The 26,856-nt window shown below is 36.2% G+C and overlaps 1 protein-coding gene and 1 long non-coding RNA gene across 3 annotated transcripts in view; one reads left to right on the top strand and one right to left on the bottom strand.

The window, feature by feature from the left end:
• The window catches only part of LOC309493910, an 87,081-nt gene extending 65,132 nt beyond the window's left edge, over positions 1-21,949 (bottom strand). Inside the window, exons 1-2 of one of the 2 annotated variants that reach the window (XR_014204082.1) lie at positions 21,667-21,949; positions 19,221-21,079 (exon numbers count right to left, since the gene is read on the bottom strand). This is a non-coding gene — a long non-coding RNA (uncharacterized lncRNA). Of the gene's footprint in view, positions 1-19,220; positions 21,080-21,236; positions 21,261-21,666 lie in introns of those variants that run through there. The other variant, XR_014204083.1, reaches the window with a different exon arrangement.
• Positions 1-26,856, top strand: part of LOC309493637 (uncharacterized protein) — a 186,651-nt gene that overhangs the window by 21,549 nt on the left and 138,246 nt on the right. The gene's annotated exons all lie outside the window — the stretch shown is intronic.

Here is a 26,856-nt window from a genome sequence, read left to right as displayed (position 1 = left end):
TACGCTGATTCTTGATGTCTGAGTGAGTCTATATGATCCTGTCAAAACATTTTCTGTATAATGATTTCATAACATCTGAGTATCACAGCACTGCAATATCTTCTATAGCAGATGTATCATGCATAATTAACAACTAATATTTAATGACTTAATCAGATATTACACTTCAGGTAGTATCAATGAAGCAGGACACTACATGATGACTATTATCACTACAAAGTGACCAACATCATCTGATCTGAGTTTCTCTTGGATTCCTACCATATCAAATGTGACCCTGGATCACAAAACCAGTCTTATGTTGCACGGGTATATCTGTGGCAATAGCCAACAAAACATTGTATGGGTCAAAATTATAGATTTTTCTTTTGAGCCAAAAATCATTAGGATATTAAGTAAAGATCATGTTCCATGAAGATATTTTGTAAATTTCCCACCTTAAATATAAAAAAACATTTATTTTTGTGAATGGATGCAGCACTATCGCCAATAGAAATGGACAACTTTAAAGGTGATTTTCTCAATATTTCGATTTTTCTGTACCCTCAGATTCCAGATTTTCAAATAGTTGTATCTCTGCCAAATATTGTCCTATCCTAACAAATCATACATCAGTGGAAAGATTATGTATTCAGCTTTCAGATGGTGTATACATCTCAATTTAAAAATAAATACCCATAAGACTGGTTTTGTGGTCCAGGGTCACAAATATGCATCAGCAACACAAAGTTATAGCAGCCAGAGAAAAACTCAAGCTATACACTAACAGGTCAAGAGCCCAACTAAAGCAAACACTGATCTCCATCATGGTGACATCAAACTTTATTATTTTCAATAAAACTTCAACTTCTAAACCTCTGTTAATTCTCAATAATAATGTTAGTATGAAAGAAATAAAGTCTGGATTGTAATAAGTGAAGATGCTGAGATCCTGAGAGATCTGTTAGTGTTTAATGATCTGTTGGGGTTTAAAGTGTTTCTGTATGGTGTGTTTCGTGTGTCACCATTGTGTTGAAGAGTAGAGCCTGAGCTTCAGTCCAGGATGATAAAAGGAACTCTGATGAAATGCTGCATGTTGCTTTATTTAACAGACAGTAACGGTGTAGTTGCTGATGTAGTGACGTATAGTCACAGCAAATCATGCATGTTTTTTAGTAAACAAATTCAGATAATAATTGAGAAATAACTGTTTCTGTAAAAGTATTTTGCACTTGTTTAAATTAGGATATTTTACATTAATTTTGCGTTTTTTGTATGGCAGCCATTGCTGACAGTCATTTGACTGTTTTTTTATGGGATTTTTTTTACAGTGAAGGTGTTTGATCACAATAATTAAGCAAATAGCTGTAAAATAACAGTGTTTTTCTGTAAAACATTTACGGAAAATTTCTGTAAAAGTTTTTTGCACTTCATTTAAATAAGGATATTTTACTTTATTTTTACGGTTTTTGTTTGTCAGCCGTTGCTGACAGTCATTGACCGATTTTTAAAGATTTTATTTTTTACAGTGTAAAGCCAACATTAACAGAAATTCTTCTAAAATAGCATAACAAAACATTAATCACTACTAAATCTTACACAACATTAATCTTAAAAAAAAACAAAAAAACATTATATTATACTTAATTTTAGCATTTACTCTCCCTTTCGAGTGCCATCGGCAAAGCATGCTGGGAAATAGACATCCCAGCCGTTTCAGTTAAACTTAAGTTTGTCTAAATTAAAATAAATAATTTCATAAAACTCAAAACAATGAAACAGTTCAGTTTACTTAAAATAGATCAGTTCTGTGAACTTGAAAGAAAAAGAAAGTGCTAAATACTCATAAAAGTTCATTTGACTGAACTAATTAGTTTAATTTAAGTTTGTCCTACTCAAACCAATTAATTATTTTGAGCGTTAGGGTTTACAGTGTAATATTCAGAGATTTTATTAAGTAAATACATTTAAATATTACTGTAATACTTACTAAGCCACATAATTATTTTTTAGAGAACAACCCCACCAGCACCAGTACAACAGTCACACCAGAGACGACCTCAGCTGGTAATGTAGTCTGATGTTTCCTCTGTTGGATTGTGTTTTGCCTGAATGTTTGTGGATCTGTAGAATGGAACAGATGTGAGTGTTTATGTAAAGTATGGACTAGTGGTTCGTTTTAGGATGGGAGCACTACAGAAAGATTCCGGCCAGAGAATCCTTTATCAGCTTTATTTTCAAGATCAGGATGCCAATACACAAGTTTGTATACAAGTATGTGGTCTAAACAGGGAGAAAGAAAAAGAAATAATGCAATGGTAAGAATAACTGATTAATAAACAAATAAAGGAATACTATGCTAGGGCAGGGCGATTAAAATCGCGATATTGTTATGCGCATCTCGTCAGTAAAGCCGGTTCCTTGATTAGTAGTAAATCGCCATCACCTGCTTTCAGATGGAGCGGCATTTACTACAAAGAGCCGTAGTTAACTGACAAGCTGAGCCATATCGCATTAATATCGCGGACGTATCGCCAGTTAACTACGGCTCTATCAGTTAACTACGGAACCAAACTATCTCAATAAGTTTAATTTTTCAGATCACAGCATGATTATGACAAAACATAACCAACTCTATAAGATAACATTTTACTTTGTTCATTTAACTGTTATAAATCAATAACAGCAGACAAACAACATTAAATATTAAAGTAAACATATAATGGTCTAGAGCCCAACTAAAGCAAACACCCATCACCTTAATGGTAACTTACAATTTGTGATTTTCTCCTTCAGTGATTCTGCTTGTTAACATCAGGTGTCTTCAATAATGCTCAGTCATCACTAAATTAATCACTTAATTATCTCATCAGCATTTAGATTGATTATCTAAATGCCGCTCCATCTGAAAGCAGGTGATGGTGATTTACTACTAATCAACGAACCGGCTTTACTGACGAGATGCGCATAACAATATCGCGATTTAAATCGCCCAGCCCTAGTCTAAATCGACATAGGCTATAGAGGGCTAAATATTGCACACAGGAAAACATGTTGCATATTACAGCACGCTCTGGCATCATGACTACACTAATTGGTCACGCAGTTCAACAAATAAAACTAGTTCGCTTGAACATACATAAACTTCACAACATTCATCACAACGCAGTACAAACATGCAACAGTAGTAGAAACTTACTTGCTTTTCATAAAACGCACACAAAAGTAAAGAAAAGGGTCTCTGAGTCTTCTCTCATCATCCCTGAGCACAAACTACTGAGCAGCGCGCTGCATTTCCTGTCCAGGCGCAGTTCCTCGTGATGGAGCGTTCAAAAGCACTTAGGAAACCTCAGCGCTGAGCAAATAGGCTTTCAGACAGTTTAAGTTTCTAGATACAAACACAGGATAAAAGAGTGGTGCACAGCAAAATCCCCAGTGTTAAATTTACACTCCTCAGTGTACATATGTGTCCACACTACAGGGTGTTAAAATTAACACTGAAGCAGTGTTGAAGTTAATGAGATAATTAAGTTAACACTGAAGCAGTGTTGAAGTTAATGAGATAATTAAGTGATTAATTAAGTGATTGGCCATTAGTGGTGACACCTGATGTTAATAAGCAGAATCATTGACGGAAAGAGAAAAAACAATAACAGAAAAAAGACAAACACAAGAACTACAACTGACTTCGAGTCATTACACATTGTTGCACTTATTATTACCAGTTTGACTTTATTTCTGTCATACATCGACACAAGTTCTTGAGATTCAACAGAAGTTTAGACGGTAATGTTTTATGGAATTTTTCTTTTCAAGTTACCATTATGGTGGTCAGTGTTTGCTTTAGTAGGGCTATTGACCCTTTTAATTTTTTATTATTAGTTTTGTCTGGTTGCTACAACTCTGTGTTATAAATCACATTTGTTACTGCAAGAGAAAACATGACCTGCTCACAAAATGTTTTGATGATAATGACATTATCATCATGTAGTGACCTGATTCACTGATGTCATTCAGAGTCTAAATTTTTTGACTATATCCTTGATGTCTTGTTTTAGTATTGGTGATTGTAGCTCTGAGATTCTACAGTTTGAGATCCAACAGCAATATGAAAAATTTTGAAAATACTTTGTGCAAAGAAGTTATTGTGTTTAAGCCCACAGACATCAAGAATCAGCATATTAATCTCAACAATGGTGACAATAAACAAACTAGTGACAAACAGATAAATTCTGAACATCACAAAACAAGCTACTAAAGTCAGAACAAAACAATAGCAAAATAAAAGCCAACAGAAAAAACAATGAAAATTACAGGACAATTCAGCTGCATAATTTATTCATGCTGCAATGCATGATGTGAGCCATTGATGCGTTCTGATTGGTGGCTCCCATCATGCACTGCAACATTAAGCATTTGTTTGATTGTCACCATTATTGAGATTCATATGTAGATTCTTGATGTCTGTGTGTGATTTTATAATCTTCAGATTCCTAAATCATTGCTGGAAGGAACTACTGTAGTGAAAAATTAATAAAACATTTAGATAATCAGATTATAATGATGAGTGCCATCAGTAAAGCAGGTCACTAGTAATTTCATCATCAAAACATAACCGGGGCTGCATTTCCAATAACATCTCAAGCCTAACTTGATCACAGACCAACTGCAACAAATGGTCTATACGATCAAATTAGGCTTGCAATGCTTTCAGGAAACACAGTCAAAGTCATAGTTTCTCTTGCCACAATAAATGTGCTTTATAAACAAAGAGTTGGAGCAGCCAGAGAAATACTAATGTTAAAAAGTAAAGGGTCAAGAGCTCAACTAAAGCAAACACTGACCACCATAATGGTGACATGAAACGAAACATTCCATAAAACATTACCATCTAAACGTCTGTTAAATCTAAATAAGACAGTGTGTAGATGTATGACAGAAATAAAGTCAAACTGGTAAAATAATAAGTGCAATAATGGTTCAAAGTCAGTAGTTCTTGTGTTTCTCTTTTTTCTGTTATTGTTTTTTCTCTTTCCTTCAGTGAGTCTGCTTGTTATCATCAGGTGTCACCACTAATGGCCAATCATCACTTAAAGGTATAGCGGAGGATTTTCTTTTTCCGGGTGGGTAGTCTATTGGTCCACCTAAGTGTCAATCATTCTGGTGATATGTTTACGTAAGGCCGTCGTACGTGCTCGTCCCTTAGTTTTCGCTTTCTGCGCATGCGCACTTTCAGGTGTTTATGTGTGGTGGTGAGCTAGAGCTACGGTTTAAGCCATTCATTGAAGCTCGCCGTTTCACCGGGTCCTTTGAAAATGTCTGAGGGTCGCAAGAGAAAAAGTTTGTACGAACTGTATGAGAAGAAGAGAAAGGCCTCAGAAGAGAGAAACAAGATCAGAGTGTTTTTGGGAGATTGTTTCACACGATGGCGTGCGCTGAAAACACAGGTTGGGCTTCCCACTGATGCCTCAGTCGCGAAGTTTCTACTCGACAGGTAAAGTTTGGCATGCTATTTGGAGAAAAAGTGCAAATCTTCTTTTGGAAAGTAATCTTGTATGAGCGATGCCGACAGCAACTTCTAAACAGCGTGCACGAGGAGAACCTCGCACACGTTTAATAGGCGTTCCCTCTCGGGAGCAGGTAGAGTGTTGCACATGTGCATTTTTTCAAAAAGTGGAGAGGGCGGTTCTTATCTAAAATTCGGAAAGATCCTCCGCTATACCTTTAATTAATCACTTAATTATCTCATTAACTTCAACACTGCTTCAGTGTTAACTTAATTATCTCATTAACTTCAACACTGCTTCAGTGTTAATTTTAACACTCTGTAGTGTGGACACATATGTACACTGAGGAGTGTTAATTTAACACTGGGGATTTTGCTGTGTGTGAAATGTGCAGTTGCAGACCATTGTAGACACCTTTTTTTTTTTTTTTACACTGAGCATCTGTTATTATGAATTACCATTCATCCAAACTTTCAGATGTTGGCAGCTTTAACACTAGCTATTACACCAGATACCATCTCAACTTGTAATGTAACACACTGTGCTCTAAATACCATGTGATGAGGCAATTTAAGTTAAGAAAGATAATGTGTGATAGATGTTAATGTAATAGTTTAAAATAATTTGAAAAAAATCTTTTTATTACACAGGCGAACTCAGAAACCTATGGAAGCTTGTTTCCGCCACAGAATAAAACATTTTAAAAGATAATTGCGACTTTTTATCTCACAATTGCGAGTTTACATCTCGCAATTCTGACTTTTTTTCTCAGAATTGCGAGATATAAAGTCAGAATTGCGTGAAATAAAGTCGCAATTGCGTGTTATAAAGTCAGAATTGCGTTATAAAGTCAGAATTGCGTGTTATAAAGTCAGAATTGCGAGATATAAAGTCAGAATTGCGTGTTATAAAGTCAGAATTGCGAGATATAAAGTCAGAATTGCGTGTTATAAGGTCAGAATTCTGACTTTTTTTCTCGCAATTGCGACTTTATATCACGCAATTCTGACTTTATAACACGCAATTGCGTGTTTATATCTCGCAATTCTGAGATCTTTTCTCAGAATTGTGAGATATAAACTCACACACAGCAAAAACTCCCGTGTTAAATTAACACTCCTGGGAGTGTATATGAGTCCATACTCAAGAGTGTAAAGTGTTAAAATAGGAGTGATAAATTAACACTCAAGAGTGTTAAAGTTAATGAGATAATTAAGTGATTAATTGAGTGATGATTGAGCATTATTGAAGACACCTGATGTTAACAAGCAGAATCACTGAAGGAGAAAATCTCAAATTGTAAGTTACCATTATGGTGATCATTGTTTGCTTTAGTTGGGCTCTTGACCCTTATATTTTTACTTTAGATTTTGTTTGGCTGCTGTATCTGAGTTATAACTGCCAGATGAACAAAGAAAAAAAGTGATCTTATGGTGTTGGTTATATTATGACATTCATCATTTGAACTTGATCACTGAAGTCATTAAGACCCTTATTTCTGATGCAGATTTATGTTGTTGATCACAGAATAACTGTGATTTTGCATAAATATCCAGAATTTTAGATACAGAGGATTTCTTAAGTTGTTTTGGAAAAAAAAAAAATCTTTCTTTTAGGCACACACAGACATCAAGATTCAGTCTATGTATCTCAACAATGGTGACGAGCAGAATATTCAATTAGGAAAAGTAAATTACATAGACAATTCAGATCATAATTTATTCATACCGCAATGCATGATGGGAGCCATTAATGAGTTGTGATTGGTGGTAGCCACTGCAACATGCTTTATTATTGTCACCATTGTTGAGATTCACAGGCTGATTATTGATGTCTGTGTTTCTAAATAAATTCATTTGAAAGTCTTTTGATCAAAACAATGTTTATTAAATATTTTGACATATAAGAAAAGTACTGAAAATCATATGCTGTAGAATCACAGAGCTGCTGTAATTAACAAGTTAAACCAAACTATCTCAATGAGTTTAGTTTTTCAGATCACAACATGATTATGTCAAAACATAACCAACACCATCAGATCTTTGTTCATCTGACTGTTATAAATCAATAACAGCAGACAAGCAACATTTAAAGTAAACATATAAGGGTCAAGAGCCCAACTAAAGCAAACACCCATCACCATAATGGTAACTTACAATTTGTGATTTTTCTCCTTCAGAGATTCTGCTTGTTAACATCAGGTGTCTTCAATAATGATCAATCATCACTAAATTAATCACTTAATTATCTCATTAACTTTAACACTCTTGAGTGTTAATTTAACACTCATATTTTAACACTTTACACTCTTGAGTATGGACTCATATACACTCCCAGGAGTTTTTGCTGTGCAATTGTGAGATATAAAGTCCAATTCTAAGGAAAAAATTTTTTTTTCTTTTTTTTTTTACCACAGAATAGTTTATATCTCACAATTCTGACTTTATAACACGCAATTGCGACTTTATTTCTCAGAATTGCGACTTTATATCTTGCAATTGCGACCTTATTTCTCAGAATTGCGACTTTATATCTTGCAATTGCGACCTTATTTCTCAGAATTGCGACTTTATATCCCGCAATTGCGACTTTATTTCTCAGAATTGCGACTTTATTTCTCTCAATTCTGACTTCATATCTCGCAATTGTGAGAAAAAAAGTCTGAATTGTGAGATAAAAAGTCCCAATTATTATTATTTATTTATTATTCAGTGGCGGAAACAAGCTTCCATAGAAACCAGGGGCCCGTTCTTCGTACGTCGCTAACTCAGTTAGCTGGATTTGATTGTTGACGATTTGGCATGATCTTGGATTGTTAGGTTCTTCGACGCTCATCCTGGACTTGCTGTCATAGCAACAGGTGCGCAAACTTGAACCTGCTCGGGAGCAGGCTTATTTCATGTAAACAGGATTAGACTGCGGCTTCATAAGCGGAGCTGATATGGGAAGTCCATGGGGAAGTCCAGCGCAGCGCGATAGTGCACTTTCTGAGATGTATATTTTTTTTCGTGACTCGTGAGATTGTCGTTTAACACATTATAAAATTGTTGGAAACGCACATTTATTTTCGACTTGTCGGAGTCGGGCTTTAACTGCAGCACAAACTGTTTGCATTGCCCTGAGATTATTTGCGAGTGGCTCTTTCCTTTACACTATTGGAGATGCGGAGAACTTGATGGAAAGTGCTGTCTGTCGTGTCATTCGGAGTTTACCTGGCGCTTTTAGGTTTAAAAAACAGTTTTAGGTTTTTTTGTGGCATTTCCAAGCCACTTAAGACCCAATGTTGTAAAGCAGTGTTTTTTAAAGCAGTTTTTTTTTTTTTAGGCTATCATAATTTTTTATGAAGATCATGCCATCATGACCATGCCGATTACAGTGTCACTCAGGCTTCACTAACGTGATTGGTACCATAGACTATAGGCTACCATAGACTGCCATCAAGGCCTCAATGAAGGGGATTATGTGAACAGAAAGGGGGTTCACAATGTAAATGTGCAGCCCAGTTACTATTGGGATTCTTAATATTCCAGATTAATAATATTATATCAAATTTAAAAAAAGGCAGTTGACTAAAATCTTCCATATCACAAATGTGAAAGCAAAATGGCCAGGATCTGTGCATGACTTAAGAATTTTCAGAAATTCACATTTATGCACATTATTTGAAAGTGGTAAGGAAAGTTCCACAATTAAATATCAAGCTCACTGTATTACATACACTTATGCTGATCCTAACAGAACTGCATTTTTTCATAGGTGATTATGACATGTTCCTGCCTGCAGACAGGTGTTTTATGACCCCATTCCCTGACCCAAACCAGTTACAATGCAGTAGCCAGGACAAGGGCACACAATGAAATGAACTTTGGCTAACTAAAGGAAAGATTTCAGTGTCTGAGAAGTCTGAGGGTTGCACACCTGACAGGGCCTGTGACATTGTTGCATGTGCCATATTACACAACATGGCAAAAAAAAAAAAAAAAAAAAAAAAAACACTTTTCATTAAATGTTTCATAAAAGACAAATATGCTTAGTTCCTTGAGTTTTATTTCAATTGTTCTTTGTAAAGAAAAGCCAGTGGTCAAGTGCCTGCAACATCAGATAGACACATGCCTCATGCAACAAATAAAAAGGAAAAGTTGTCTATCCACTGCCCACCTGTAGGCCTATGTCTCCTCTGTCTGTGCAGACTCTTCTGTAGGCCTTTCTGTAGATGTGGAATCCTGCAACTTATATTGCTGCCATAAAGCATACAAGTATAAATGAAGTAAAGTTATTTATGCACTTGCAGGTAGGCTAGTTCCTCCATATGACAGTTATCTGAGAGGGTTTATTCACTGTCCAGTGCAATGGAAACAAATGGACACTACAAAGTCTTATACTTTCTTTCCTTTAGAAAGTTAGAAAATGTCCACTTACTGCACATATTTCAGCCACCACTTTCTTGGGAACAGATACAAGACAAGTGTTGGTGTATTATGTAAAAGTGCACAAAAGAGGAAAACACAATGTCATTACAATGAACTACACTCGGGAAACATGTGATCAATAACTCATGGCAAAATATTTTTTACATTAACATAAGTTTATCAGTTTTCACTTTCACAAGTCAAAGCAATTCATCATTACTCAAGATTTAACAGTTGAAATGACTATATACTAAGATCTTTTCTTTTTTTCCAGCCTTTTTCTTGGTTGCTTTTATAAACAGACAACCATTTATTTAACAGTTCCTTTTATAGAAGAGACTATAATAACAAAAAATTACCATTATGTAGAATATTTTTGTACTTCACTTTTATTTGTTCCCATGTTCTAGTGTGGTGACTCTGACATTACAATGAACAAAGTAATTATGCAATTATTAAAATACAAAAATATAGGCTAATAAGTGATAAAAACATCTAACATGGCCACTTCTAACGGATTTCAATTGTCTGCTACTTTTTGCCAGCCCTCTCTCCTGGCTTTTGCAGACTTTGAGGTGTTCCCTGGCGTTTTGATTAAACATTAAAATTCCGAATAAACTTCGACTATTAGTTCTTGCTCTGTTGAGGAGAAAAACTGAGCGCGCTCTTTGGCCACGCTGAACAGCCAATAGCAGCGTTGCTGATCAATGTTTCTACTATCGATACATATCCCCTTTTAACCAGCGCATGAACGCGCAGTTATCTCAGATAACTCAATCCAGCGATACTAATCATAAACAACAGGTGTGTTCGAAGAACCGAGTTAGCCAGATCATGATTAGCACGATGATATCATCTTGGATGTGTCATTTGATCTCGGATGTAATAAGCAACGTACGAAGAACGAGCCCCAGCAGGATATAAATGCAGTGTAGTTTTAATAATAATAACAATATTTTTGTCATGACAACTCTCTGAGAGATATGGTAACATAGATTGGCATGTTAATGGATATGGCAATGCTAATGTATTTGTTCTTGTTGGAATAGATCTGCTAGGGCTAGGCTGTTGCTACTGCTGAGAAAGTCTCAGAGACTTTCTACTGCCAATACATTCACAGACATTGCTGTGAGCATGCAAGGCATGATGCTGATCCACATGTAACTTACAAGAAATAACCCCCAACAAAGCTTGAGACATAAGAAAATTGCAGAGCCTTCCTTCCGAAACATTTTCTTTAGATGATTTACAGGCTGTGCAGCCAATGCAAATAAAGCTGAACAGTTGCACATTTTTCCCAGCTGTTCTAGATTTCATGTATCATATATGAATAGATGATATATGAATATATGATCATATACATATTGCTGGTGTTTATGTCGTTCTCCATAAACACCTGCAATTGCTGATAAAACACAAACTTAATGAAAGTCAAGGAATCAAGAGCACAACTAAAGCAAACACTGATCTCCATGATGGTGACCTCAAACCAAACATTTCCAATAAGACATCAACATCTAAACCTCTGTTAATTCTCAATAAGATCTTCTGTAGACGTGTGACAGAAATAAAGTCAGTCTGGTTAGTAATAAGTGAAGCTGGTAATGCTGTTTGTGGAGTTGTTTCATCAGATCTTCAGAGAGTTAATGTATTTTATCGTAAGTTTAAGGCTGTTTCTGAAAAAAGTTTTAGTTTGTGTTCTTATTACTCTTTGGAAAGATGATTGAAAGAATGTTTCAGGAACTAACAATTACTAACCTTTAAATAACATTCTAGTAACATTAAGGAAACTGGACATTTTTATGTTCTTGGAATGTTAGAAATCAACGTTCCTATAACGTTGATGTCCTATAATGTCCTATAATGAAAATGAAGTTGAAAGAACGTTTGAGGAACATTATACCTTTTAAAACATGTTCCTCTAACGTCAAGAAAACTGGACATTTTTCACGTTCCCAGAACCAACACTGAATATTTGGAGATCGTTCTTATAACAAAAGTCTGTTAGCTGGGACTGCATGCACACATTAGCATAGCTAATGAAAACTTTGCCCTTGAAAATAAATAAACACATCTGTCACAAACTGCTCTGAGACACAAAGGTTGAGGATCCAAATGCAGTGTTTATTGAAATGAGTAATCCAAAGACGTAATCCAAAGTACAGGCAAGGTCAAACACAGACAGGCAGTCCATACAAACAAACACAACAAGGCAGGGAACATGGCCAAGAGAGTAATCCACGGAACAGGCAAGAAATCCCAAACCAAGAGACATGAAACCAGGGAGAATGCTCAGAATTGCAGTGTAACACTAAACAAGACTTTGCAGGGAATGAATGTGAAAATCAGGCTATTATAGGGTGAGTAAACAAGATGAGACACAGGTGAATGCGATCATGGCTGATTAGTCCTAGGTAAAGGATTATGGGGAATGGAGTCTGTGAGGGAATGACAGTAGTCTGATGTGGAGTGCCCTTTGGTGGCTCTCAAGGGCACTCCAGCGGGTGACCGTTACAGCATCATTCAAGTTATGCAGCTAAACATGGTAACCCTGTTGAAAGCACAAATGCTTTCATAGCGTAGACGGCGTATCCTCACAGCAATTACATACAACAGGCCGCTTGCTGCGCCATAAACACAATTGCGTAAATTCTGCAGCTTATACTTAGAAAATCAGGCCACAGACCAGCATGCCAGGGGAGGCGCGGAGAGTGGTAAACAATATAGCCTTATTATTCTGAAAATAAGGCCTTGTTTACACTGCAGGTCTTGATGCCCAATTCTGATTTGTTACCTTTATCCGATTTTTTTTGACCGTCCGTTTACACGTTCTTTCAACTGTATCCGATTCATGCGTTTACACTTGCCATTCTATCTGAAACATCACACATGCTTAAAGGGTTAAATTATCTTGCATAGACAGACGAACGCGAAAAATGCTTGATGCTAGCTCTGCGATATATGCGAAGTTCACCAAACATCACCATGATTTTGAGGCGGAGGAGGACGAAAAGTGCCATCATTGCAGCCTGCGCATATGCTTCAGTATTGTGTGCGAGAGAGATCCCAGGACTGGAGGGAGCATATTGTGTTTAAATATTGGCTTTAACGAGGAGCAGTGGCGTTTGTCCACATTCCTCTCCTACGACGACACAACGTTTCCTCGGGCCATCCTTCCATTTGCAGATGCGTGTCGGGGCTGCTCTCGTCATTAAAGCGCGGAGACGTTGCCTAATGCTTCAGAAAATCCGATCTGCCTGTTTACATTACAGTCGCCATTAAGATGAGCAACATCAAGTTGTGCGCCATTGGGTCAAAATGAAGGCCCACTGTCTTAGACTTTGAAAACCCCTGGGTTAATGTGTTGTTGGACTAAGATGTGGCTTTCAAAAAAGATTCTCTTAATAATTGTCTTCATGAAGTACAGCATCTGAATCTGATCTAACATCGGTTTCCATCTGTTATTGTTTTAGTTGCTTTACAGCCCGTCACTTCCACAACATCTACACAGCAAAATCCCCAGTGTTAAATTGTGTTACATATGTGTCCACACTACAGGGTGTTAAAAATTAACACTGAAGCAGTGTTGAAGTTAATGAGATAATTAAGTTTACACTGAAGCAGTGTTGAAGTTAATGAGATAATTAAGTGATTAATTAAGTGATGATTGGCCATTAGTGGTGACACCTGATGTTAATAAGCAGAATCATTGACGGAAAGAGAAAAAACAATAACAGAAAAAAGAGAAACACAAGAACTACAACTGACTTCGAGTCATTACACATTGTTGCACTTATTATTACCAGTTTGACTTTATTTCTGTCATACATCGACAAAAGTTCTCGAGATTCAACAGAAGTTTAGACGGTAATGTTTTATGGAATTTTTCTTTTCAAGTTACCATTATGGTGGTCAGTGTTTGCTTTAGTTGGGCTCTTGACCCTTTTCATTTTGTTAATATTAGTTTTTCTCTGACTGTTCCAGCATTGTGTTTATAAAGCACATTTGTTACTGCAAGAGAAAACATGACCTGCTCACAATATATTTTGATGATAAAAACATTATCATATAGTGACCTGGTTCACTGATGTCATTCAGAGTCTAAATTTTTGACTATATGCTTAATGTCTTGTTTTAGTATTGGTGATTGTAGCTCTGAGATTCTACAGTTTGAGATCCAACAGCAATATGAAAATTTTTGAAAATACTTTGAGCAAAGAAGTATTGTGTTTAAACACACAGACATCAAGAATCAGCATATGAATCTCAACAATGGTGACAATAAACAAACTAGTGACAAACAGATCAACTCTGAACATCACAAAACAAGCTACTAAAGTCAGAACAAAACAATAGCAAAATAAAAGCAAACAGGAAAAACAATTAAAATTACAGGACAATTCAGCTGCATAATTTATTCATGCTGCAATGCATGATGTCAGCCATTGATGCGTTCTGATTGGTGGCTCCCATCATGCACTGCAACATTAAGCATTTGTTTGATTGTCACCATTGTTGAGATTCATATGTAGATTCTTGATGTCTGTGTGTGATTTTAAATTCTTCAGATCGTTAAACATTGCCGGAAGTAACTACTGTAGTAAAAAAAATAATAGAACATTTAGATAATCAGTTTATACTGATGGGTGCTATTAGTAAAGCAGGTCACTAGTAATTTCTAGAGGTGGGCAGATCGATCCTTGAGTATCGATATATCGATACTGACGTGGTATCGAAAAGGATCGATCCTCACATAAAAATATCGATCCAAATGTGTGTTTTTTTTTTTACCAGTAATTTTTATTAATTTAGCACGCAATTCAGTGCGTAAAATAACCCAGATAGCAACATTGTTTCGGCCCGGATACGGCCCACATCTGGCACTTGTGGAATGCGGATCTGGCCCACATGCAGCGTGGAATGACGGCCCTTGTGTGGCCCACTCCTGTTTGCCAGATCTGGGCCAGAAGCAGGCCATAGCAATGCCACATCTCAGCCAAGAGCAAAGAAATAAACCACAACTGGACCTTATCTGAGCCACAAAGTCTGTGTATATTAAATATGGAGTCATCTCAGCCTTAATTAGCCTGTTAACAAACAGAATCCCTGAAGGAAAGAAGAGAACAGAAAAAGAGACGAGCAGAAACACAAGAACTACAACTGACTTCAGACACAGTCTAAGATGAAATCAACTGAAGAGAAAAGAAGACATTAAATCTGTGAAGATCTCAGCAGAGGAGGATTAAACAACTCCACAAACAGCATTACCAGCTTCACTTATTACTAACCAGACTGACTTTATTTCTGTGAGACGTCTACAGAAGATCTTATTGAGATTTAACAGATGTTTAACTCTAATGTGTTTCATTTAAAGTCACCATAAGAGTGATTAGTGTTTCCATTAGTTGGGCTCTTAACTCTTATTATATCTTTTGTCTTTTTTGGCCGCTGTGACAGAGTGTTTGTCAAACACATTTACAGCAGCAAAGAAAGCTAAAGTGAAATGAGTTCAGGTGATGATGGTTACCTGTTGATGATTTTATACTCATCATGAAATAACCTTTTTCACTGATGTTTTTGGAATCTAACAATTGTGTTGATCCATTAATATTTTCATATCACAAACCCTGTGTTACTGCAGCATGAGATCCAGAAATATTATAACAATCAGTTAGAAGACTTTAACAAACATGAACACGATAAAAGTCAGTTTATGATGACGCACACAGACATCAACAATCAGCGTATGAATCTCAACAATGGTGACAATCAAAAGTACTTTGCTGCAATGCATGCTGGGTACCAGCATAGTACAAAACTCCCAGCATGCATTGCAACATGAATAAATTATGCAGCTGAATTGTCCTATTATTTTGTTTGATTCTAAATATTTGCTTTTATTTTTTGCTGTTGTTTTTGTTGTGAATTAATAGCTTTTCAGTGATGTTCTGAATTAATCTGTTAATCTAAATATGTGTGATTGTCACCATTGTTGAGATTCATACGCTGATTGTTGATATCTGTGTGTGTCAGCATAAGCTAATCTTTTGATCTCATGTTTGTTAAAAGCTTTAAACTGATTGTTATAATATTGCTAGATCTCATGCTGCAGTAACACAGGGTTTGTGATGTGACAATATTAATGGATCAACACAATTGTTAGAGTCCAAAATCATCAGTGAATCAGTCTATTTCATGATGATTATAAAATCATCAACAGGAAATCATCATCACCTGATCTCGGTTCACTTTAGCTTTCTTTGCTGCTGCAAATGTGTTTGACAAACACTCTGTCACAGCGGCCAAAAAAGACGTAAGTTATACTAAGAGTTAAGAGCCCAACTAATGGAAACACTAGTCACTCTTATGGTGACTTTAAATGAAACACATTAGAGTTAAACCTCTGTTAATTCTCAATAAAAACTTTTGTAGACGTCTGACAGAAATAAAGTCAGTCTGGTTAGTAATAAGTGAAGCTGGTAATGCTGTTTGTGGAGTTGTTTAATCCTCCTCTGCTGAGATCTTCACAGATTTAATGTCTTCTTTTCTCTTCAGTTGATTTCATCTTAATCTGTGTCTGAAGTCAGTTGTAGTTCTTGTGTTTCTGCTCGTCTCTTTTTCTGTTCTCTTCTTTCCTTCAGTGATTCTGCTTGTTAACAGGCTTATTAAGGCTGAGATGACTCCATATTTAATATACACAGACTTTGTGGCTCAGATAAGGTCCAGTTCTGGTTTATTTCTTTGCTCTTGGCTGACATGTGGCATTGCTATGGCCTGCTTCTGGCCCAGATCTGGCAAACAGGAGTGGGCCACACAAGGGCCGTCATTCCACGCTGCATGTGGGCCAGATCCGCATTCCACAAGTGCCAGATGTGGGCCGGATCCGGGCCGAAACAATGTTGCTATCTGGGAAGCTTCTAAGTGGAAAAATAAGCGAATGTTAGCGGATAATTGTGTAGGATAGAACTTTTTCTCCTAGTCATCTGGATACAAGACGAAACCAATCAATCACAGAGCGTTCGATGCTGGTGCTTCGCTGAGCTCACAGGACCAGTGCGTTTGGGAAACGAAGCCTTGCTTAGATGAGAGAGAAACAATCGGGAGTTATTTTGCAATAAACAAAGCACAAGTGTATATAACGGTTCAAAATGTTGACGTCAGAAAGATTTTTTTAATGAAATTAATATTTTTATTCAACAAGGATCAATGCATTCAATTGATCAAAAGTGACAGTCAAGGGTTTTTCACTGTTAAAAAAAACTACTTCATATAAATGCTGTTCTTTCAACTGTGTTCATTAAATAATTCTGCATCATGGTTTCCACAAAAAAATATGAAACTGTTTTCAACATTGATAATAATAAGAAATGTTTCCTGAGCTGTAAATCAGCATATTAAAATGAATTATCATCATGACTGGAGTAATGATGCCGAAAATTCAGCTTTGATCACTTGAATAAATTATAGTTTAGTATGACATAGAAAACAGATGTTAAATTGTAATATTGCAGTTTTTACTGTATTTTTGATCAAATAAATGCAGAAGAGAATAAAAAATCTTACAGACCCCAAACTTTTAAACAGCAGGCTAGTGTACAATAGTACTTTTACTATAATTAGGGTAGTTTTGTAAAAGTCACTGACTAATAATTACTGGCGAGTTGAGAGCACAAATCTCAAAATATTTAGTAGTCATGAAAACGTATTCAGATTTAGCATATTAATGATGCATTCACCTCATAAATCATGACACACTGCTCTAACACAGGAAAGTGCATAAGTTCAAGTGCATGCTTTTAAAACGAAAAAGTATTGGTATCAGTATCGATATCAGCGATACTGACCCTGTATTTACTTGGTATCAGATCGATACCGAAATTTGGAGTATCGCCCACCTCTAGTAATTTCATCATCAAATCATAATCAGGGCTGCAGTTCCAATAGCATCTTAAGCCTAACTTGATCACAGACCAACTGCAGCAAATGGTCTATACAATCAAATTAGGCTTGCAATGCTTTCAGGAAACACAGCCCAACACATATGTTCTATAAACCCAGAGTTGAAGCAGCCAGAGAAATACTAATGTTAAATAGTAAAGGGTCAAGAGCCCAACTAAAGCAACCACTGGTCACCATAATGGTGACATGAAACGAAACATTCCATAAAACATTACCATCTAAACTTCTGTTAAATCTAAATAAGACTGTGTGTAGATGTATGACAGAAATAAAGTCAAACTGGTAAAATAATAAGTGCAATAATGGTTCAAAGTAGGGCTGGGCGATTTATATCGCGATATTGTTATGCGCATCTCGTCAGTAAAGCCGGTTCCTTGATTAGTAGTAAATCACCATCACCTGCTTTCAGATGGAGCGGCATTTAGGGCTGATGAGATAATTAAGTGATTAATTTAGTGATGATTGAGCATTATTGAAGACACCTGATGTTAACAAGCAGAATCACAGAAGAAGAAAATCACAAATTGTAAGTTACCATTAAGGTGATGGGTGTTTGCTTTAGTTGGGCTCTAGAATATTTTATGTTTACTTTAATATTTACTGTTGTTTATCTGCTGTTATTGATTTATAACAGTTAAATGAACAAAGTAAAATGTTATCTTATAGTGTTGGTTATGTTTTGACATAATCATGCTGTGATCTGAAAAAGGAAACTTATTGAGATAGTTTGGTTTAACTTTAGCAGCAGTTTAGTGATTCTTCAGCCTATGATTATCAGTACTTTATTCAAAATATTTAATAAACATTGTTCTGATCAAAAGACATTCAGATAAATTCATTTAAAACACAGACATCAATAATCAGCCTGTGAATCTCAACAATGGTGACAATAATAAAGCATGTTGCAGTGGCTGCCACCAATCACAACTCATTAATGGCTCCCATCATGCATTGCGGTATGAATAAATTATGATCTGAATTGTCTATGTAATGTACTTTTCCTAATTGAATATTCTGCTCCTCACCATTGTTGAGATGCATAGACTGAATCTTGACATCTTTGTGTGCCTAAAAGAATGATTTTTTTTTTTAAACAACTTTTAAGAAATCCTTTATATTATATCAAAAATTCTGGGCATTTATGCAGATTCACAGTTATGCTGTAACCAACAACATAAATCGAAGTCAGAAAGAAGGATTTTAATGAGTTCAGTGATCAAGTTCAAATGATGATTGTCATAATATAACCAATACCATCAGATAACTTTTTTTTTTCTTTGTTCAACTGGCAGTTATAACTCAGATACCTCAGACAAACAAAATCTAAAGTTAATAATATATGGGTCAAGAGTCCAACTAAAGAAACCATCCCAGCCGGCATTTCAACGTTGATTCACCGTTGAAACAACGTCAGGTACCATGGTTGAATCAACGGTGAATTACCTTTCAATTTTGCAAAACGGATCAACGTTGATATTGTGACGTCGTTTCACCGCGGAAGAAACAACGTTGATTCACCGTTGAAATCGCGACGTCGTTTCACTCTTACCTTTCGGGTTATGGTCTTCTGTCGACGTTGAATCAACGTTGAATTACCTTTCGATTTTGCAAATTGAATCAACGTTGATATCGTGACGTTGTTTCACCGTCTTACCTTTCATCATGGGATAATACAATTGTACATTCAATTACAACCTAGTTTGCAGTTGAAACATGAGTCATGACCATGCTGACTGAATTTGTGATTAACTGTCCATACTGTACACTAAAAATTGTTAACTGTCAAATGACTGGCAGCAATGGCTTAATTAAACACATTAAATAATGAGTTAACACATGCTCAAGATTGTAAAACAAGTTTTATTCTGAAAAAACAAGTCTAAAAATACTTTCTAAAACAGATGAAAAACATCTCAAACTTTAAATTGCAGCGTTTTCGAAGTAATGTTAAAAACCTGTAGAAGTAAACATCTAAATGGAATATTTAAAGACAGTTTTTGTTCAATTACAGTAACCCTTAAATTAAACATTTAATATTTAAAATGTAAAGTATTCTTTTTTAAAGAATTTTAGTTTTAGTTTAGTTTCTATTTTAGTTTTTAAATTCTAAATAAAATGTGACAGCCTTGTGCAGTGCTCCGACAGAGTCCCAGCTCGAGGTCCATTCCGATGCCATCACTTCCTCTTCACTTCTTGCCCGCTGTCTGCTACTATCCTATAAATAAAAGCAAAAACACTGAAAACTGAAAACACTGAATACAAAATAAATCATGTACAAGATTTTCACTTTACAGTTCAATTTGTCGGGTAGAAAACAAAGTATACAACACTATCCATTCTAAAACACATATTTTATGTATTCAGATGTACATTTTCACAAGAAATTCTTCAGAGCCCCAAGGTGGAATTGTAAAAAATTTAATATTACTCCCATGTGTCAGTTACGGTTACTATAATCATAAGGTCATGATTTCATCCTTAAAACAGATGAAGAAATCAACAAATTGTGGTGTTGAGCTGAGAGGGTTGAGGTCTGTTGTTCTTTATATCTTTCAATGCAGGTTTATATTGTTTCAACAATTATATATTTCTGATAATATTTGTGGAGAACATTACACTGTTTTAATTCAGAATCCTAACCATACATTGTACTAATTAAAAGTAATTTATTAAATCAAGTAAAATACAAAAAATAACACAAAAGGCCAATGAATCCGTACCAGAAGTGATAGTGCAATGTAGCAGCTAAAGAATAATCCTCCACCAAATTGCCAGTAATCAGCTGGATCCTTGGAGAATCTGAAGGGAGGAAAGAAGAAATTATTCAATGAAAAGTCATTAAAAAGCAGTATTTAAAAAAAAAAAAAAAATCCATTCCTTTAAACAATCTTAAAATTGATTTAAATTGTAAAAACGTTTGCCTATGGCAATAATAACATTCACACAACATGAACTGAGTAATGTCATCTTTGAGATTGTTAGTATTACATGATTAAAAATGTAAACATACACTTAAAGCATGGCAATCCCATCAGAAATGTGTATCATAGCAAGGGAAGCACACACAAAAAAGCCAAATGGTACACCAAAATCAAACCATCAAATAATTTTACCTGCAGCCGCATTTATCCTATTATGACACGTCTGAGGGTCTTTCCCTTGATGGTTTCCAGTGATTAAAGAAAGGACTGATGAAGGTGACATGAATCCACTTTCAGTGCACCACTTCAGCAGAAGAAAGACAAAAGGACAAAAAGTTACTCAGACTTTCTATCAGTAACGTTAAATGTCTTACTTTAAAGATGAAAATCATACTTAATACTATTAATCCCAGTGTAGGTTTTCGAACAGTGGGTAAAATTGACTTAGCAGCTAGTGCTACTGTAGTTGGTGAATGGGTCTTTCTGTTGGGTGAACGTTCTCCCCCGATAAATATTTTATTCCAATGCTTGATGTAAAAATTTTTTTAAACAAATATCTTTTCAATATCGTTATCAGTGTTTGAAGAGGTTATGTAAACTTCTAACGAATAAATGACAGTTTCACCACTTTACTCATTCCCACGCTTTTTTACCTCTCATGCGTTTTTAAACTAATAGCTGACAACATTAAACACATAAGTTAACGTTACCAACAACAAAACACAGCAATGTCGGATGGTACTAACTTACATTGAAATACATGCTAATGGTGAAGCAGTACAAAAACACACACAGAGATAACTTATTTATTTTATGAGGTTGCAGTAAGCCTATGACCGTAACCCGTGTCCCTAACGTTAGACTGTTAAGGACTGAAAAATGTTTTCTTACCTGATATCGCCAGTATTTTTACAGACCACGTACGACCCCTTCCTCCGTTCACATTCCAGCTTTTGTTCTTCATTGACATATCAACTCAAATTCGCTCAAAATTTAAGAATTCAACAGGCAGATATAAAATAATCCAGGTCTGACCGAGTAATCAAAAGCAGCAGCTGCAGCTCACACACACCGACCGAGATGAACGGACGTATTTTCAAACTTAAAATAGGCGGGCAGAGCCGCGCACATTCTCATTGGACAGTTTCCTGGAAGACAGACAGATTAACCAATCATGCTCAAAGTAAAACGGCGAAACAACCAATAACGATAGTTTGCGAGGGTTAACATAGTGTTGTAGCAGAGAATGTGGCGAGAAGTTTCACTCTCACTACACTTCCGGCTTCTGAACTGGTTGCAGTTCCACTCTGATTCCATATGAGGGCGCTCACAGGACGAGTGCAGAATGAATGGAGGTCAATGGCGGTATATCCCTCAAAATCCACTTTTCTCAGGATATAATTTTTTGTCTAGTAATTTGAATGTTGTATTCGAAAGGAGATGCAAAGAAATTACACATTGCTGGGTGTTAGATTTTTTAGAGTCACTTATTTGATTTAAAAAAGTCTTTCAAAATGTCAATGACGTCAGAATGCTGACGTCATTAGCAGAATGCTAGCGTGTTATGGGCAACAACAACTCAACCTGTAAGAAATCAAAACGACATAAGTACTCGTTCATTCAACTTTCGACCTAAAACCCATGTTGAACTTGCAAAATCTACAATCACATCTGAGATTTCTCAACGGCAATCGGGTGAAAGAGACAAATTTAGCCGTCTAGCCTAGAGTTGTGACGTTCGCGAACGAACCGATTCTTTTGAACGGCTCATAAACATGAACGATGGGAGCCGAGTCGCGGCTGGAGGGGAGCCGTTCTTTCTGTCGTTCTTTTTTTCCTATGCGTGTTTCACACAGATGCACACAAATTAGCTCCTCCGTGAGACAGGACAGTTATAGGGGACGCACATGGCACCCTTTAGCGTCAATATGAGACGCAGATAGTCTATCTGCATCTCATATTGACGCTAAAGGGTGCCATGTGCGTTCGATGTAGACGAAATGTCAAAAGCGTCAGTATATGACGACTTGGGATGAGAATGCGTTGGCCGAACAGCATGATGATAGTTGTGCACGCATCCTTCACGTGAGTACTCCAGTGGAAAAAACCCTGCGTGCCTCTGTCATTGGGTAGGAGCGGAGCCATGACTTGTGCACGCTGCCGTCCCATGCTTACTCCAGTTTAAAAAAAAAAAAAAAAAAAAAAAAAAAAAAAAACACGTGCGACTGCCGCACGTGCCGTCTCAGTGCCAACGTCAGTAATAGCGGGTCGTTAGGTATTGTGTGAATAACATAAGTCAACGTAGCTTTACACATACACACACTTTGTACTAAAGGTACATCCAAAATAGTGATGTCACTGTCTAAGCAGAGGGATGTTGTGCAACCCTATGGAATATAGTCCACACATGACAAATGAGGTAATAATCAATATTTCAGAATAATTCAAACTCAGATATTGGTGTGTGATATCTGAGTTTGAATTATTTGACTACAAATCTCACCTCATAATTCCTCCCAGTGATTATTTCCAGGATAAACTGAGATGCCCCCAAGCTGGCTTCTTAAAACTGACTAAATATTTAAAAAGAGCCAAAAGAGCCGTTCTTTTGAACGGCTCTTTGAAAGGAACGGATCGCCAAGATCCGGATCCCCTCAAAGAGCCATAAATCCCATCACTAGTCTAGCCCCATTGACTCCCATTCATTTTGCACTCATGGCGAGCGCCCCCAGTGGAACTCTGGTGGTACTACAACCAAAATTCGGTACAATAGGGCTTAATAGGGAGTGGACAGGCTCTCCGTAGACGGGCTCTGGTTGTAGGCTATTTGAGTTTTATTTGCAGTCTGTCTGTATTAATATTTAATTAATTGGTCAAATGACATGAGTGTGAATACAAATGTAATAATGCAATGTAAACTGTTAGGCAAGCAGACAAAATTGTAAATTCACACAAAATCACATAAGGCAAAAGGTTTCTGCTGCACTGCTCTCTTGAGGGTGAAACTTTTATTGTTAATAATGATAATAATTGTATTTTAACATATACATTGAAGAGCTGTTATGATAAAAAGTCATTAAATGCTAATTAATTATCATAATAATATGTTAAAAGGCAGATATTTTTGTAGTATGTTGTGGAAAACATTACGTTGTTTCAACGTACAGATCTTGTAAAAATTTCAACGTTGATTTAGAAGTGTTTTTGTTAACCTTTTTCAACCATTTAGCATTAAACGTTATTTCAACAACTGACATTATTTCAACCATATTTCAACGTTGATTTAGAAGTGTTTTTGTTAACCTTTTTCAACCATTTAGCTTTAAACGTTATTTCAACGTTGTTTCAACGTTGAAACAACAACTGACATCATTTCAACCATATTTCAACGTTGAAGGTCGGTCATGTGCCGGCTGGGATTGATCGTCATAACGGTGGCTTACAATTGGAGATTTTCTCCTTCAGTGATTCTGCTTGTTAACATCAGGTGTCTTCAATAATGATCAATCATCACTAAATGAATCACTTAATTATCTCATTAACTTAAACACTCTTGAGTGTGGACTCATACACTCCCAGGAGTGTTAATTTAACACTGGAGTTTTTGCTGTATACAAAGAGCCGTAGTTAACTGACAAGCTGACAGAGGTGGAGATTCCAGGGGTCAGAAAGTAAAAGTCCTGCCATATATTTATTCCACCCATGAACTCACACAGCAAAAACTCTAGTGTTAAATGAACTCTCCTGGGAGTTTATTTGGCTCCAGACTCAAGAGTGTTAAAGTTAACGAGCTAATTAAGTGATTGATTGAGTGATGATTGACCATTATTGAAGACACCTGATGTTAACAAGCAGAATCACTGAAGGAGAAAAAGCACAATTTTAGACACCGTTATGGAGATTAGTGTTCGATTTAGTTGGGCAGTTGACCTTCAAATGATTATCTTTAGATTTTGTTTGGCTATTGATCTGAGTTATTACAGCCAGATGATCAAAAAGAAAAGGTGATCAGGTGGTGTTGGTTATATTTGAACATAATCATAATTTGATCTGAATCACTGAACTCAATCAGAGCCTAATCTCTGACTTAAATGTATATCGGTCATTACAACATCACAGTAATTCTACAGATTAAGTTCCAGATTTTTCAATATAATTCAAATTATTTCTTAAAAGTTGTTCTGATAAAGAAAAAGAAAATGTTTCTTTAAGGCACACACAGACATCAAGATTCAGTGTATGAATCTCAACAATGGTGACAATAATAAAGCATGTTGCAGTGCATTCTGGGTGCCACCAATCAAAACTCATCCATGGCTCCCATCATGCATTGCGGTATGAATAAATTATGATCTGAATTGTCTTGTTTTCCTAATTGAATATTCTTTTTGTCACCATTGTTGAGATTCATACACTGAATCTTGATGTCTGTGTGTGCCTTAAAGAAAGATTTTCTTTTTCTTTATCAGAACAACTTTTAAGAAATAATTTGAATTATATTGAAAAATCTGGAACTTAATCTGTAGAATTACTGTGATGTTGTAATGACCGATATACATTTAAGTCAGAGATTAGGCTCTAATTGAGTTCAGTGATTCAGATCAAATTATGATTATGTTCAAATATAACCAACACCACCTGATCACCTTTTCTTTTTGATCATCTGGCTGTAATAACTCAGATCAATAGCCAAACAAAATCTAAAGATAATCATTTGAAGGTCAACTGCCCAACTAAATCGAACACTAATCTCCATAACGGTGTCTAAAATTGTGATTTTTCTCCTTCAGTGATTCTGCTTGTTAACATCAGGTGTCTTCAATAATGGTCAATCATCACTCAATCAATCACTTAATTATCTCATTAACTTTAACACTCTTGAGTCTGGAGCCAAATAAACTCCCAGGAGAGTTCATTTAACTCTAGAGTTTTTGCTGTGTGAGTTCATGGGTGGAATAAATATATGGCAGGACTTTTACTTTCTGACCCCTGGAATCTCCACCTCTGCAAGCTGAGCCATATCACATTAAATATCGCTGGCGATACGTCCGCGATATTAATGCGATATGGCTCAGCTTGTCAGTTAACTACGGCTCTTTGTAGTAAATGCCGCTCCATCTGAAAGCAGGTGATGGCGATTTACTACTTATCAAGGAACCGGCTTTACTGACGAGATGCGCATAACAATATCGCGATTTAAATCGCCCAGCCCTAGTTCAAAGTCAGTAGTTCTTGTGTTTCTCTTTTTTTCTGTTCTTGTTTCTCTTTCCTTCAGTGAGTCTGCTTGTTATCATCAGGTGTCACCACTAATGGCCAATCATCACTTAATTAATCACTTAATTATCTCATTAACTTCAACACTGCTTCAGTGTTCATTTTAACACTCTGTAGTGTGGACACATATGTACACTGAGGAGTGTTAATTTAACACTGGGGATTTTGCTGTGTACTAGTTCTACTTCTACAGGTGAGGTTGATGTTTTACTGCACTCTTAAAACGGATGTGTTAACCCTCTGAGGTCTGAGGGGTCTTTGGTGTCCTTGAGATGTTCTGACATGCCCTGACATTTGTGCTTTTTTCAGTTGCTTATAAACATATTAATGGCAAAGGTATAATTACACTCTATTTAGCACAAACAGGGCTACCATAATATGTGAGCAACAAGAATGTACATGTCTGCATTTTTGAGAGAATAATGTTTATGCGTGGTTATTGAAAAAACTAAAAACTAAAGTTTCTGAAATAAGGCCATAAAACACATACTAAATATGTGCCAATAAGACTTTTGTCTAATAGATGTCATTGCCTAGTGTTTTTTCTTCAAAATGATGTGAAAATCATCCTGCCCTTATCATTCACATAACACAATACATTGATTTGAATTTTGCAAAGCACTTTCTGTTTGGAAAGGCAATATGCGGAGTGGGCGTCAACGATCATGCATATTTAGTGGTTCACACCTTAGGAGACAATGGGGCCTGCATACTTAATTAGCCATTCATTCAGGTGAGTCACTGAGCCACAAGAATGCAAGAGCAACAGTTGGAAGCATCTCAATTCTTTTTTATTTTTCCACATAG

Source organism: Leuciscus leuciscus (assembly GCF_965113295.1).
Source record: "Leuciscus leuciscus genome assembly, chromosome: 3".
NCBI lineage: Eukaryota > Metazoa > Chordata > Actinopteri > Cypriniformes > Leuciscidae > Leuciscus > Leuciscus leuciscus.
Note: the sequence above shows the minus strand (reverse complement) of the source record. Positions and strands in the feature narration are given on the sequence as shown.